The 11,372-nt window shown below is 35.5% G+C and overlaps 1 pseudogene; it reads right to left on the reverse strand.

The window, feature by feature from the left end:
- Positions 1-9,720: 9,720 nt before the first annotated feature.
- On the reverse strand, positions 9,721-10,300 carry LOC149230737 (putative F-box/LRR-repeat protein 8; annotated as a pseudogene).
- Between the last annotated feature and the right edge of the window lie 1,072 nt (positions 10,301-11,372).

The raw sequence follows: 11,372 nt of genomic DNA on the forward strand, positions 1-11,372 counted from the left end.
ATATGGCCAAGTAATTTCGCTTCTGTTACTCCAAAAACAGACTTAGCAAGATTCAAAGAAATCCCATATTCTCTACATCTGTCGAAAACCTGCCTAAGATGATTTACATGACTAATACCATCTTTAGAAAAAACAGTAAGATCATCTTGGTAGATCTCAATAAATTTCTCAATTAACCCCTTGAAGGCATAATCCCTAGCCCTTTGGAATGTAGCCCCAACATTTGTTAATCCAAACGGCATTCTGATGTATTCAAAGTTACCCCTTGGTGTGGTGAATGCGGTTTTATGACGATCTTCCTTCCTTTTTAACCCATACCTGATTGTATCCAGAAAAACCATCTAGCAGTGACATCATTCCAGAATCGGTTACTCTTTGCAACAAAGTCTCCATGTTTGACAAAGGGTAATTATCTTTCTTGCATGCTAGATTAAGGTTTCGAAAATCGACACAAAGCCTTATCGTACCATTCTTTTTCCTAACAATCACCAGATTTGAACACCATGTTGAATGCCTGGTTTGAGCGATAATTCTTGCTGCAAGCATTTTTGCAAGCTCTTTCTGAACCAAGGGGGCTAATTTAGGATTAATTTGCCTAAGTTTCTGGCGAAATGGTTTAGCATTTTCATCTTTTAAGGGGATAGTATGTTCCATGACATCTTCCCTATAGCCCTTTAATTCATCATAAGAAAAAGCTAAAACATCTCGATATTCGCGAAGTAAATTAGTTAACTTTTTTCTTTCCTCCACACTAGTACCTCTACCAATTTTAACAATCTTTGGGTTTTCAGAAGTACCAATGTTTATCTCGAGATATTCGCCTGGGTCCATCTTATTTTCTTCTCTCAACTTCATGGCATCATGCCGATCAAAATGTTGCTCTAAGGCAACCACATTCCTAGGAGTAGGATTTATGATATGCTCATAATTTAAAGATCCATCCTCCTGAGAATCTATCCAGAAATCTTCAAACTCATCCAGACTATTAAGAAAACGAATGACCTATTTTTCATCATTAAAGACCTGCCAATGCTCTGAGTTATCTAGAACAGATGGTCTAAATATTGCTTCCATTTTGATCTTATCATTAATTAGCTCATCAGATAACTGGAAAGTAGTAGCAGCTACGACAAGTTCATCTGCCAAACTATTTTGCTCTCTTGGGATAGCTTTGAGGTCAAGGGCATCAAAGTGCTCCATAGTATCCCACACAACATTTCGATAATTCCTTAGTCTTTGATTTTTGCATCTGAATTTATTTTTAAGCTACATGATAACTAAATCAGAATCCCCCTTAATGCTAAGCAACTTAATCTTCAAAGATTTTGCCAATTCAAGCCCCAACAATATAGCCTCATATTCAGCGACATTGTTGGTTGCTTCAAATTCTAATCGATATGCAAACTTGAAAATGTGATCAAGGGGAGATTTAAGCACTATTCCAGCACCTTTACCATGCCTAGACGATGCACCATCGAAGTACATATAACAAACTTTATCCTTGAGATCCTTAATCTTATCATCGGGAGGAATTATGAAATTAGACATGATGGCATAGTTCCCAATGTCAGATTTCTCTTTGATTATCTCGTTGTGAGGTCTCTTACGATCTTCAACATGAAATTTTCTTTCGGGCTCTCTATTTGGTCTTACAAAACCATCACCCCTAGGAGAAGGAATCATAGCATATGACCAATTCATTTCAATACTTCCTCCTAGATCAGAGGCCCACTTTCTGGATAAAAGCATACCCCAGGCATCAGGCACATCCACAACAACAATATCCATGACAATCATGATGTCTGAGTAACTGATAGATGAACTTGCAAATCTTTGATCAAACCATGCACTTCAATTTTCTTAGAATCCATGGCACATATGTTATGGTAGGGTCTAGAAACTCTTAAGTTAAGCTGTTCCATGATCCTTTTAGTCATCACACAAGCTGACGCACCAGAATCCAACATGCAATTATTCAATTTATATCCATTAACTAATAAGGTGATAAAGAAAGGCTGGTGATCTTTGTTATCAGCCTCTAAGCTTTGCAAATATATGGGAGCATCGTGATAGTCAACTTCTCGAGTCTTCTGTTGAGAAGTATTTGCTTGAGAACCTTGAATAGCTTTTAGTAACTTGTCTCTTTGGGAAGGGATTTTAGCAATCTCGGAGACAGGAACCCAGATTTTTGCATTGTTAAACCAACTTCCCAAATCGACATCTCATCCAAAGTTCATACCAGGGTTAAAAGTTCAAGGGGGAATTTGATTCCCGCTTTGATCTTTATCCCTTCTCTGGTAGGTCAAACCTTTATCTCTAGCAATTTCCAAGATTTGCTCGGGAGAGGGTTTTTCACCATATAACCTAGCCAAAATGTCATCTTCATTTTCAAGGTTATTTATACTAAAAGCTGATGAAGGATTCATAACGTCACGACTCTTTTCCTTGACCTCTATCCAATCATCCATAGACAAAGGAAACTTGTTACCTACTACATTTATTTGATCACTTGCCCCAAACATTCCATTATCTAAAATTCTTCTAACGATGGGACAACTGGCCTCTTCATGAAGAGAAACGCAAACCCAACAGTAAGGAGGAACATTATCAACCAAATTAGTTAGTGGATTAGGAGGTCTCTGCTCACTAGATTGACCCTTCTTTTGCCAATTGTTATTTCTATTATTATTATTTCGAGGTTGAAAATTTTGCGTTTGCGCTCTTTCCATTTGGATCAACCTATTATGCAAAGTAGCTATCTCCTTATTATGATTGATTTCCATGGTTTTGATTTTTTGGCGTCGTTGCCGGGGATAGAGTTTTTTCTGTCCTTGGTTCTTTCATTTCGAGCTTTTCCGTGTTTCACTTCTTGTCCAGGTGGCGACTCCACTTCATATATTATCTTCAAGAGTGTATGCTAGAAGACATCCAAACAGTCTGTGCAATCCTGCTCTTGATCCTGAAAGGGCCCTCAAGGTACGATTACACAAACTCTCTTCTCGTACACTTCTTGTTAACCTCGGACAAGAAGCCCTCTCTGATATCCATTTGCTTTTTACTAGTCCAGTTGGGCACGACATCATGGATATGTATGCCCCTTGCAATTTTTCTAACATTCCAGGGTATCCCAATGCTCTTCCATCACTTGGGATAGATAAGTTGCCTAGCTTTCAGGGAGATAATGCGATTAGTGCAAATTCGCATCTGAGAGATTTTAGTATATGGATGGCTAAGTACGCAAGGTCTCCTAATTTCGATCATGAAGATGTTAGAATGACTCTTTTTATTTTAACCTTGGGGGGCGATGCTCATGAATGGTTTACTGAAAAGCCTCAAAATTCATTTGATTCCTTAGAATCGATCATTAATGCATTTAAAGAAAAATATGGAGATAAGAGAGAAGGAAGACACCTCGTAAAAGCTATTAGCATAATAAAAAAGAGAGAATGAAACTGTTGAAGAATTTAATAAAAGGTTTAATGGTATTGTTAGAGAATTACCTCAAGACTATAAACCTACAAACAAATCTCTCCGCAATATTTACATTGATGCCTTTAGTCCTGAGCCATCTTATGAATTAAGGCGTGCTAGACTTAATGATTATAGAAATTGCTAAGCCTTGGCTATAGAACTTGAAAAGGACAAGGCAGCATCTGGGAAGTCTGAGATCCCATGTTTTGATAGGGCTGCTACGAAACTAAAAGAACCTAAAGGAAAAATAGTTCAAGAGCCTGAAAGCGAACTTGTTCTCAAATTGCTCCAAAAGATCGAAACCATGGAAATCAATCATAATAAGGAGATAGCTACTTTGCAGAATAGGTTGATCCAAATGGAAAGAGCACAAATGCAAAATTTTCAACCTCGAAATAATAATAATAGAAATAACAATTGGCAAAATGTAATAGCCCAAAATAAACCACATGTTACAGCCCAAAATAAATATCTAATTAAATTATTAACATTAAATTTAAATAAGAGTGGCACTTACCTAGCCAAATAAACGTATAATTAACTAACTAAATTCAAATTGAGTGAATAGTGCTTACCTGTTTACCTGTGGTCAAAGTAGGCTTACCGCAACAAGGTTTTGGGGACGACCCTCCACCCAACCATAGGCTCAATTGTGCAACGTCTTGCTACAACTGGCCACCCCCAAGCCCTCAATTAACGAACTACTGCCAGTGCTCCTAAGTCTTAGTATACCATTCTCCCAAGAGAATGAAAGATAGAATTTCGGAATGATAGAATGCAGGAATGCCTCTCATCTTCCTCACCATCTATTAAATAGAACAACATTGGAAGGGGAACCACATGCACACACTCCATGTGTCTACATGCAACTTTCTTTTGATTTTTAGCTTTCTTGTTTTATTTCTTTAATTTTCTTTTGATTTTTATCTTTCTTGTTTTATTTCCTTCTTTTTGATAGTTTTCTTGTTTTATTTCTATTTATTCTGATTTAGAGTTTTAGTATAGTTATTACTATTTTTATTTTTATTTTCTTGTATATTTTTTAATATCATTTATTATTTATGATTTATTATTTATTATTTATATTATTATTATTTATTTGTATTATTTATTATTTTTATTATTTATTATTTATTATTATATTATTATATTATTATTTTTATTATTTATTATGTATTATTAAGGGAAGGGATATTACATACTCTCTCCCTTTAAGGAACTTCGTCCCGAAGTTATGTTGAATTATGTATTATGTATTGTTTTTATTATTTATTATTTATTATTTTATTTACTTCCTGTTTCCAACACCCTCTGCTGAACTAGTATAACCAGCAGGCATCGAAAGTCCCCAACACCCCGGGAAATCTCAAGGAATCTCTGTCGTTTTTCCCACTTTCGGCACCAGGCTAAGCCTGACCCGGTTTGTATCCTAGTCCAAGGCTGGCCCCAAGGCTCGCGCCTGACTCAGACCTCATCTGCCCCAAGGCAGGCATCCGGTCCGGTACTCAATGACCCCGGGCATCTGGCAAGGCTGGCCCACTCCCTCCACAACTACTAAGGCGCACAGCCCCAAGCATCGAAGTCTTATACAACCCTTCCAGACTTCGGCATCCCAATCCAATAACAGGCACCAAGCCTAGAACATCAGGCACTTGGCCTCCTCAAGATGGTCTCATAGCTCTTCAAGAGCTATCCATCAAGAGCTATACACAAGACAAAGGAACCACTGGCATATGTAGTGTTGATTGAGTTTTGTCCCCAGCCCATATGGTGTTACTTATTCTCCCTCGTACGTATGGGCTCGCACGAGATCATCAAATAAACCGGCCCTCTCGGCCCATTTGTGGAGTCCTGTCAATCCTCACACCTCAACATGCAACCAATGCATTAGCTATATCATCATAGTATCATAGAAAATAATGCCAAGTTTTGCATGTCATCATGAGAACATTCATCTTTTTAATCGCGACATTATGAATGATAACGAACTACATGCTCATGCATGTCATACATTGTACGCAACTATCACATGAATTCCATCATAAGTCAGAACATCAACATATTTTCATCAATACATATCATGACTTCACATAATAACCGAACCACATGTCAATAACCTCATACCCATCATGAGTATTCAACATTAAATATCTATAATCATGAATATAACATCATAATACCTATGCATATCACCATCATCATAAGGATACATCATCACTATAAGAACCACATGTACATCATTATTCTCCTACCATTATATCATGAAACATCGTCAATATGAGAAACATCTCAATACTTATCAAATATAGAATAATTCTCTATAAGAATTCTTATCATGATTCATCAGAAAAATCAATTTCTTTACAAACATTCAACTATGAACTAAGATTATTCAACATCCATCTAGGCTCTATGTTATCTCATCAGTGTTATTAGTGTTATGTTTTCATCAAGATACCAATTAGTTTTATAATCATTTCCACTTCTTTCAACTAGGAAGTTGACCATTTACACCATAGGTATAATCATCTAAGTACCTCGTTAAATTTCACATGAGCCTCATCATCTTGAGTCTTAATCTCTTCCCTAAGGAAATTCTGGTGAAATTAATTTAAGATATTACTAGTGATACCATCATTATTTAAATCATCTATCTTAGAATTAAAAATCCTTGATTTTACATCCATTTACCCTTTGGCTTACTGATTCCAATACCGCTATGTGCAATTGCATATAAATACTAGGTCATCATGATTTAATTTTATATCATGCGTAATTTACTTGCATGAGGGTTTGTTGATCCCTTTTGACTTATACCTACATCATTTAACAATTATCATTTTCATCTAAAAATATTTCCTTATCTCGTCAAGTTCCTATCTCAATACCACTTGATTGCTTTATCGTAAATTCACTCTTCATCAAGTTGGACAAGAGATTCTTGCTCATTAAATAGTATATTTATTTTAGATTTTGAAATAGTTGGAAATACTACTACTATCATTGTCCATGAAAAATTTAAATGTGTGGTGTTATGTGGAAACAATCCTCTTTTAATGCTTTGGGAACAAAAGTTCTTCACATTTTGAACTATGTAGATTATCACTGTGACCATTACCAATCATTTAGAGCAAGCTTTCACAAGTTAGTATTTGAGAGAAAACATCTTGCAGAAGACATAAAAGAAGATAGAGTTGTTATGTACCTATAAAATCCCACTAAGGATGGACTTTACTTATCACTAAGTACTGTTCATCGTGATTACACCATATTTAACATGGAAATAATTGTTGTGATTACTTAGGTAGTATATTTATGCAGTCATATTAGTACCAGCGTAGCAGATCTATACATGTGATTACAGTGATAGGCAGCCTGGTTTCAACCACCACCTTCCAACAAGTCTAAAGTCTATGGGGATGCAACTTGCAACATGCATCTGATGCCATTACCCACTTCGTTGTGAAACTGCATGTTTGTTTTCAGGTATGTATATACAAAATTAAATTTGTAAATGAAAATTTGTCTGGGCAGTACACAAATGCATATCAGCAAATCAATATCACTTTACTATATATTAGCAACTTGAATAACTTGCCAATGCTATGTATTTTTTTTATTTTTATTTTTTTGTTGATGCACATGTTTACAACATTTCTCGATTCTAAAAATAACTTAAAATTCATAATTTTTTTTGGTCAACCAGAGTCAAACCAGTTGCCCAGCCGATTGCCCAAGTAACCCCCATATACAGCAGATCGTCTGCCCTTTTCTTTTTCAACCGAAAAAGGAATCTACATTAATAATGATCATAATGTATTATTAATATCACTAATATGATAATATCATACATGATTAATGTATCATGACACATCGTTAAATCATATTAATGATAAATTACTAATGTTACCATTAATATTATTAATGTACTGTTAGTAATGTATATTAGTAAGCATGTACTATATTATTGAAATTTTTTTCTACATACTGCATTTGCCAGTGAAACTCACCAGTCACTTCCCCTCATTCCAAGGGAAGTTTTTCAGGCAATTTTCAGCATTAATGTTGGATATTAAGGACATGCAGAGGAGGAAAATCTGTTCAATTTTATGAACATGCTACAGAGCCCAGAGTGAGTTGAGAAGACAAAAAGTGCAAATCCTCACAAAGAGGTAAGACCGAAAAATTTGAAAATTTTGGTACATTCAAAATCTTCCTTTATAAAACCATTAACATATTTAGATTGAAATGGTCAGTAGTGAGCGAGCATCACATGAGAATACACACATAAGATAAATTCTAAAAATTAGCCTACAATGATGACAGTGGAATTAGGGGTTTTCGAATTAGTACCATTTCTAAGAACGAATAACTAGTTACATCTACCATTCAATGATAAGGCCATGGTGCCTTTTAAATTTGATATCTCTGTCATTAAAATCACAAAGAAGTCATTTACTCGGCAGGCTTCATGGAATTCTAGTTATCGGGGAATAAAAGGGAGCTTTTAAGAAATTTCCATTCATCATATATACACAAAATAGTGCAAGCAAAGACTCTATGTATCTAAATAACATTTTTTTCTTCTAGAAACTGGTAGAAGTTAACTAAGAGTATTGAAGCAAACGGTGCATAACCAATATATATAACATATCTGAATCATTATTTATTTATTTTTTTTTTTTTTTTTTTAACTGGAGCATAAATTCATTTATTGAGCCATTCCAAATGTTGTTAAGAATACTTTGGAACTATAGTGGTAGTTTGATTTTCTAGCCTTCAAATTCAAATGACGTTATGGCTTATCAAATCAACATTAAAAAAAAAAAAAAACAATATAATAATTCTGTTTCTTTTATAATATCATACACGGGAAGAATTATATTTATTTACACTGCAGATGATTTACTTACAGCAGACATTGTCAAATCAACTAGTTAAGAACAGTCTCAAGTCACAAAAGAAATGGCAGAAAATTTGAAGATAGCACTAAAATACAAGGATTAAGGTCTTTTTCTTTTATCTTTTTCAGTTCGATAGTTCTTTGAATGTGGGAAATCATCGGATCCATTCAAACTTCATCAGAATCAAATTTAGCAACTATGATACCACGGGATAACATTAAAATCTCTATGAACAAATTTCAACGCATATTAGTTTTCATGGACACTTCGTGCTCACTAATTTACCATTCAAAAACAATCAACATGTCATTGATCAAATAATTCTTATTCCGTTCCGCAACATAAGTCAATGTCTCGTATATTTTTTTTGTTGGTTGAATCCATGCCTCCATTCAACCAATTAGAAAATAAGCCTCAAATAAACAACCAATTAGAAAATAAAATTGGCACAACAATCTTGCAGAAGACAGTAGCTCAATACATTATGTGCTATCCAATATTGCACTTTAAAATAGAGTTCACATGTGAGCTTCAAACGGAGACTATTCCAGCTAAAAACCCAGAAAATATGCATTACATAAAGTATGGAAATGTTTGAAAAGATGAAACAGTTATTCTACCTTGCACACCTTATATCTCTGCCACTATACTAAATGCATTTAATGGATGTGGAACCAAGGCCATGTCATCCATTCTATTTGTACATAGTAATATGAATCACAGTTTTCAAGCCTTTTTGAGAGTATTTTGTCCCTAAGTGATGGCCTATAAATAGAATAGTCCTTGCCTCCTTTACAACTACATACCTGTTGCTATATCAATTACTAAAAGACCGCTATCAGAAACATATAAATATCTACTGCATATAATTACTAAACTACTGCTAGATCAGAGGCATATAATTATCGAGATAGAAGCAAAGCCACGTCATCGTCCATTTGCAAATTTATCACGCAACACTGCTTTCTAGGATACTCTATTACGGTTTGGCCTTGATGCAATGACTTACCAAGCATTAAAGCAGTCCAGTTACAAGACAAAGCAAGTGTTACCAAACCAGAGATTACCCTCGTAATTCCCACACAAGTCCGTACATCAGAACTGTAAAGACGGTTCCTGCCGATTGCGGGCCAGAGACTGGAGGGCCAGGGTAATGTCGACGGACGACTCAAGCTTGAGTGTGAACTTCAGAAGTGTTTGACAATTCTCACCTATTTTATCAAACCAGATGGAGTGAATCAGAAACGACGCTTTAAACCCAATTCTTGGATATTGTCACAGTTCGTCGACTCAAGCTTGAGTGTGAACTTCAGAAGCGTTGGACAATTCTCACCTATTTTATCAAACCAGATGGAGTGAATCAGAAACGACCCTTTAAACCCAATTCTTGGATATTGTCACAGTTTTTAAGGCTTTCCAGGGCATTATCAAACAATTTCCTACAATTCACGAGATTGATAGCGTTAAGCCCTTTACAAACACTAGTCAACGCCTCAATACCCGAATCTTGCAGATTGGGTATGGAAGTCAAGGCAACATCCTCCAGCATAGTACAATTTTTCACAAACCCTACAAACCCCATGTTTGAAATGCATTCCTGTGGTTGGTCAGGGTTCCCTAATGATAAAGTAACTAGGTTTTTAAGGCATTCGGAGGCCAACTAAAGATCTTGGTCCTGCAATTGATCCATGCACTCAGAGAGATTTAAGTGCTTGACATGTTTGAAGCGAGAAACGAGAGAAGGGAGAAGTGCACGGGACCTGATTGTGAGCTTTTTGGCTGCCAACGTGAGCACTTCGTTCCAGATTGTGCACACCATGGATGCCGAGAGCAGATCCTGCGGCCCCGATAGGCGTGTCAAGATGAGGGACAGCAGTCCCCTGTCGCTGATAGTAATCTCCATGCTGCTCTCCTTTTTATTTTTTTTTTTTAATGGGAAGATAAATATTTTTTTTAAGGAATTTAAAGCTCTTAGATAATAAAAGAGTAAGGAAAGTTTACAAATAAGAAAAATTGAAAAAAAATTCTTTACAGTGATTTTATAAAAATTAAAATGATAACCTTTCTCTCAAAGGAAATTGATTTTCCTTTAAATAAAAAAAATTCAAAGCAATTGATGTCAAAGCTCAACCACGAAAATTACGCACTAGGTAGGGTGAATAACAGCCTCGGAAATTAAATTGTAGATTCCAATACTCTGAATAATTTATTTTTCAAAATCAACTTCAAATACTGGAGAGATTTTCGTTCAGAAGTGCTCAGAAGTGTTGACGGCTTCCCAAAAGAAATCGATAAATCATTTAAATCGAATTTTTCTATTTTCCTGTAAATACCAGGGAATGTTTTAAGGAGCGTCATGTATTCCCAGTTGGTGGGGCACTCTTTTAAGATTTGCATGTGGCGCGGCAGAATACGAAAATCTTGATCGATTGGGAAAATATAATTTACGAACTCTGTTCATTGCTCACCCTCACTTTCAGGAAAATGTTTCTAACATATGAACAACCACTGGGCAAACATGAAGTAATAATATGGTATAGCAAATTCAGGCCAGCAGAAAATGGGATAGCGCCTTATCCAAGGGTGGGTTTTTTTTTATTTGGAGGCGACAGGACGAGTGGGTCGATTTGGCGAAGGCGCGCAGGGACGCAGAGTGGATGGAGTGATTTCAGGAATTTTGTTCGGGCATAATCAACCTATATGCTAGAGATATACATGGAAAGATTGATACCGGGTTCTTCATGGAGATACCTCAGGGGCAGACATCTAGGCGTAAAAATATTTTTTTTCTTTAATTTCCTTTACAGACAGAAACATAGCATTTCCTTTACAGACAGAAACATAGCATTTAAGGAAAAAGATAAGAAATTAATCTTTGCATGAATGATAAATGTGTATTTATTTCTCTCAAATTTAGTTTCACTAATTTTTTTTTTAATCATCACAGACAAAATAATTGAAAAAATTAATCTAATATTTTTCTTAAAAGTTTTACTT

Source organism: Pinus tabuliformis, chromosome J, assembly GCF_031772625.1.
Source record: "Pinus tabuliformis cultivar Carrire ecotype Pingquan chromosome J, CPIR1, whole genome shotgun sequence".
In the NCBI taxonomy this organism is placed as follows: Eukaryota; Viridiplantae; Streptophyta; class Pinopsida; order Pinales; family Pinaceae; genus Pinus; species Pinus tabuliformis.